The sequence below is a fragment of the Oryx dammah genome, unplaced genomic scaffold (assembly GCF_014754425.2).
Source record: "Oryx dammah isolate SB20612 unplaced genomic scaffold, SCBI_Odam_1.1 HiC_scaffold_2055, whole genome shotgun sequence".
Lineage (NCBI taxonomy): Eukaryota > Metazoa > Chordata > Mammalia > Artiodactyla > Bovidae > Oryx > Oryx dammah.
In genome coordinates, this window is record NW_024072152.1 from 1 (window position 1) to 5,880 (window position 5,880).

General features: G+C 39.6%; 1 long non-coding RNA gene across 1 annotated transcript; it reads right to left on the minus strand.

Annotated features, from left to right (window-relative positions):
* Window positions 1–2,003: 2,003 nt before the first annotated feature.
* Window positions 2,004–5,877, minus strand: LOC120859643. Its single transcript, XR_005720123.1, has 4 exons — window positions 5,249–5,877; window positions 4,506–4,608; window positions 4,073–4,263; window positions 2,004–2,728 (listed from the first exon to the last, which is right to left on the minus strand). It is a non-coding gene; the product is annotated as an uncharacterized LOC120859643 (long non-coding RNA).
* Window positions 5,878–5,880: the final 3 nt, after the last annotated feature.

Below are 5,880 nucleotides of genomic sequence, written 5' to 3' on the forward strand. Positions count from 1 at the left end.
TGTTAGTGTTCTCACGCCTCCACCGTATGTCCTTTGCTTTCTCAGTCTTTCATTTTATGCATCACATGTGCGTGTGTGCATTCTAAGTCGCTTCAGTTGTGTCCGACTCTGTGTGACCCTGTAGACTGTGTAGCCCGCCGGGCTCCTCTGTCCATGAGATTCTTCCAGCAAGAATACTGGAGTGGGTTGCCACGCCCCTCTCCAGGGGATCTTCCTGACCCAGGGATCGAGCTCTTGTCTCCTGAATCGGGAATCAGGTTGTTCACCACATAGGAAGCCCTTCTGCATCACAGGGACATGGCTAAAACATAAACAATTCTGTTGTCTAACAAATCCTGCCTATTTGTCTGGGCATTCATGGACTCATTATGGGTTCTGAAACGAGGTTTCAAGATAGTCTTCACTGCTATGCTACCGGAAAGCTGTTTCAGAACTGGACTCAGGTGATGACTCAGTGTTCACCAACCTATGATGCCAGCTTCTCCATTTCATTGGCCTCCTCTTAACATGGACACAAATAAGGAAAAGGAAGTGCTGCATGATGGCAAGTAGGAATATAGATTTCTCATCTCAGCCTTCTCATAAATTCTGCTTGTGAATGCCTGCTTGATCTTCTAGAGGCAGATAAAAATGTATAGGTTAATAGAAGTGAGGTGAAGTGAAGTTGCTCAGTCGTGTCCGACTCTTTGCGACCCCATGGACTGTATCCTACCAGGCTCCTCCTTCCATGGGATTTTCCAAGCAAGAGTACTGGAGTGGGTTGTCATTTCCTTCTCCAGGGGATCTTCCCAACCCAGGGATCAAACCTGGTTCTCCCTCATTCCAGGTAGACGCTTTAACCTCTGAGCCACCAGGGAAGCCCATAGGTTAATAGAGGTTACATTGATTCTGCAATTATGGAGTTTAGTTTATTTAATGGTATAGCTTATAATCTGGTATAGAAACTCATGTTACAAAACTAGAAAGAGAGTTACTTTTATTTAGCTTTAATTTTCTTATTTTTATATGATTAACAAAGGAACCACTACTAGGTTTTGAATGCAGAGCTACTCTTTTCTACAATGAAGTTTAACTAATAAAAATGTATTTGGTTTACTCCTTTGTTGCAGTGCAGTGTGGGAACTACAGAGTGAATTTACATAAATACTCCACTTGATATGCTTGAGTCTCACATGGTCCCCTATGAAGCTGCAGTATGAGTAAAAAACTACTACTTATCAGCACTTGCCTAACTGTGGAAGGAGGTATTCTCCATGCTGATGGGAAACGAAGGGAAGATTCAATGGAAAAAAAGGGTGCCAAGGCAACCAGAACAAGCAGGTTTACTAATGTGGATTCAGTGGCATTAGCTGCTTCCCTGCTTTTCTCTCATCATGTAATATTTTCTTGGAACACAGGCATACCATCCATTTATGTATCATCTGTGGTTGCTTTATGGCAGAGTTGAGGACATACTCATGAATAGTTACTATCCCAGATTTTACAAAAACATTAGCCAATCATGGCTATATAAACTAAAACATTATACTTTTTTGGTGAAAAACTATAAAAAATCAGAAATGTAAAGTTCAACATTTTGCATTTTTACTTCCAAACTGAAATAATTCTTCATTGCTTTAAGAAGTTTTAAGCACTTACCTAGGGCTTTTGACAGTTGTGATAAAGTCCTAAGTAATACCAAGAGTATTATTTTACTGATCAAAAAAAGTCAAAAACAACCCATATTCTCTTGGGGGATGTGACTCAAGAATTGGGAAACAATAGTCTAAACTTCAGGGTAATGAACAATTTAATAATTAATTTAGCTCAGTTTTCTAACACATTATCTGTCATCATTTCAAGCTCATCTCTGCAAGTTATAGATGGCTACAAAGACAATGTATAATTGTCATCCTGTCACTATGTTTAGTCTAGTGTCACTTAAAGTTCTAAAGTGTCCCATTAAAGTTATTAATTAAAGTAATTACAATTATAATCTGGGTGAAATGAACAAGAAGCGAAAGTTTCCTTTTTTAGCCCATTTATTTATGATCCAGGTTATAATCATGCTAATGGTTTCTTCCATCTTCCTGTGGAAATTCTGTAGACCTTCTAGATCACCATACAAGGTGATTTGCCTTAGCTTGGGATTCACCAGTAAGCATTGCCCATTCCAGGTATCCAGGAGTCACATCACTACTGACAGACGGTGCAATCTTGAAACAATGGGACACCCTATACTGCATTTACTAGAAGCTAGAATGGTTCTTCCCAACCTCTTGTGCATTTGGTCAAACTCACGACCAACTATGTCCCAAGACTTTGACCTAAGACTTTGCTCAGTATCCACTTGTCTAACTAGTGGTCATCTGGAAGAAGTTCCTGGGTGGTACCAGCTTACGATACTTCCTGTGCTGGCAGAGAGGTAAAGTGCATCTTGCTACACAGTTTATAATATTGTGAAGAAGGTGCACATGACTTCAATTATAGAACTGCGTGTCTTTGCAAATTTTAGTGTAGTAAAAATGTGAAACTTAAATATTATCAAGTATGGTGACACTTTTCTTAGTTTTAAACTTCTTGAGTAATGCCTTGGATAAGAGTGACCAGCAAAGTTCTACTCTTTAATTCTTTAGCCTAGGACACATTCCTTCTTTGTTTCGTTCATCTTCTTCTGGAGATTCTGTATTTCATCAGGAAGTCATCTGTTCTCTTCTTGGAATCCTTCCTGTAGTAGTCGGGACTGTTCCTAAAAAAATACAAATGGAAATTGAATAGTGTGTATCATTAAGTAAATCTCTAACTACTATCTAGTTTCCACATTCAAGGATTTTTTTTTTTACTTTTCATTTATTTATTTTTTATTGAAGGATAATTGCTTTATAGAATGTTGCTGTTTTCTGTCAAATCTCAACATGAATCAGCCATAGGTATACATATATCCCCTCCCTTTTGAAACTCCCTTCCATCTCCCTCCCCGTCTCTCCCCTCTAGGTTGATACAGAGCTCTTGTTTGAGTTTCCTGAGCCATACATCAAGTTCCCGTTGGCTATTTTACATATGGTAATGTAAGTTTCCATGTTACTCAAAAATATTTAACTTCTTCTTGAAATGTTCTCTATCATTAATTTTCATTATACTTTCGCTTAAGTCTTCTTTCTCTGTGATTGCTTTTCCTGAGTCTCCTTGAGTTAAGAAAGATTTTTGACTTATATCTCCTGACATAAGGTCATCCTGATATGTTAATAAATCTCAATTAGCAGTCTTAATTTTTTCTCCCATTATTTATATACAACCTTTGTGGACAACCTAATGAAATGTTTGGCTTTGAGTCTTGTCTATGCATTTTTATTTTTTAATACACACGCATACACACATAAAACAGAAACAGAAGGATTTCCAAAATCTGATACATTGTCTAAATCTTACATCAGGAAATTTGGTCTAAGCTTCCACAACTTGGTGGCAGAAGGACCAAAATATAGGTGAGGGAATCAGGGTCCCAGACTTGACTATACTGGATTTCTGCACAGCTCAACACATACTGTGAGCAGGGCATAGGAAACCAGTAGGAGTGACAGATAGACACAGCGGTGTGAGTTAAGGAGTCCTTCTGCTTATGAAGGGTTTCTTATAGCCAAAGGTCATAGCAGTTGTGACAGGAAAAAAAAAAAAATCATGGATCCCTCTAAGTGGTGAAAACAGTTCAGATATCTTCCCAAGCATTGTGACCCTATAAAAGTTATTTAGCTTCTCTGAACCTCTCTTTCATCTCCTAAGTGTTAGGGATATGACAGGTCTTGCTTTGATATGGATAAGACCCTTTTTTTTTAATGCCTAGCAGATAACAGCTACCTTGATTGACAGATATAGTGATAAAAGACTAGGTGAGACATAACTGCAAGTAAAGTCTTTTAGTAACAAGACACTGCAGGGGCCAGTTCAGGCAGACAAACAAGGATTGAAAAGGACAAGTAAGCATGCAAGGTCCTGCTTCTGGGCTTCATGTTCTCACTGCTGGGCCACATTTGTGACCAGGGAGTGTAGAGGGAAAACAGAATAAGAGGAATCTCACTGTGCTGCAGTTAAATACCTGCAGTTTGAGAGCAAGAGTTCTCTCCTGCTCTCTCAGTAACTGGGCCCTATCCCTCTCCATCTTAGTCTGTTGTTTCACAAGTTCCTTATGGCTCTTTTCTTTCTCTTCCATCATCTGCTGGTTCTTTATTTGCATTTCCTCCAGCATTGTTGCTGCAGCCTGTGCAGATTCAGCTTTCACACGTTCCACTGTCAGGAGGAAGAGGAGAAAGAAAAATGTATGTGGAGACCAAGTGGCTTCTTTCTTCCATCTACAATTCCCTATCACTGTTGCTACTGGCTGCATACACCCTACTCAGAAAACATATTAGCAAATAAGAGACATCTTTTCTCATGTTGCTGTAGTTTAAGGCTCCTCGGTTCACGTAGCTGAATTAGTTAGAACTTTAAAGAGCTTTCGAGGCTGTCTAGTCTCTTGACTGGCTCCTCACCTTCAATCTACTTTTCCTTCTCTGAGAGCGTCTGGTCTGTCTGTAGAATTACATCAGTCACAGACTCCTTGGACTTCAAGTATTCCTGAAGAATCTTCTCAGCCTGGGACCCGGACATCATGGGGTTAGTAGTAGGAAATGACTATAAACACTTATTCATGTTTTCCACCTTTCCCTCTAGGAACTGCTCCTCTTGGCCCTGGTGTGCCTGGTGATCAGACTCCTGTCACTGGGCTGAGCACATGCTCCAGACTGGCCAAGCAAGGCACCCTCCTGAGCAGAATCCTTTTTAAGAGGTTGATATGCATGTAAATAGTGATTCTCTGTGCTTGTAAACTGAGGGCTCTGATTTTGGAGCTGTTGGTGCTGTGGTCCCTTATGGGGTGAGCTTGTTGGAGAATGAAGGCATCATGGAGAAAGTGGATCTGAATAAAGTGGGTAGAGGGAGAATGGGAGGGAGGGAAGTGTAGGGCTGGGGGCAGCCACAGGCAGAGAGATAAAGATGACATATTTGAAATTTTGGATACATCTGGTAATCCAGTTGATAACTCAGTTGTTAACTTAGGGTATGCTCTTGGATGAGCACATTGGTTATACCTGGTGTAACAGGCTCCCTGTACGTGTTTATAGAATGAGAGCCTGAATGATGTTGTTCCTATAATTGAGCATCTGTGTAGAACACACATGGTCACACTGTCACCTCAAAGAGGCATCAGTAGCTTCCCAGAATCAAACTTGCTTACCTGTATGCCTTTTCTGGGCTCCTGAAAATACTTCTTCTTCAGCACTTGCCTCTTCTTCATTAAGAGGCAATAGTCCCCTTGTTTCAAATAAACCCCTGTTTCATATCTTCTTCTAGAGGACTGAAAATATCCTTCAGTAAAGCAGAGCAATGATTTTCGGATGCTTTAAGATTCTGGTTACAAAAGTCATCTCGTTTTTTATCTAGCTGGGCCTTTAATGTAAAATATAAGTATTAATAAACAGAAGAATTTAAAGAGGTTAGTTTGACCTCCAAATTTTTGGAAAAGCTTCTCAAAAAAAAAAATAAAAGTAAAAAAATGTCTGTGACCACTAGAAGAACTCATAGAAATGCAACAAAATCATATCCTTTCTCCTGATCCTGACTTTCTACAGAAGCCCCTTTCTCCATGAGGGTAACCCTTGGAGCAGAGATTACTAGCTACATGCTTCACCTTTGGAGAAAACTCCTAATTTTCCAACTGGACAAATGATTGCATGTGAAATAAATGTAGCTCAATATAAACCTGCTCATGATAACTAAGAATAAAATATTCTTTGCTTTTGGCCAAAATCTCCAATCAGTCTGATAAAAATGAGTCTGTGATTTGATTAGAAGCTCTGATTATTACCT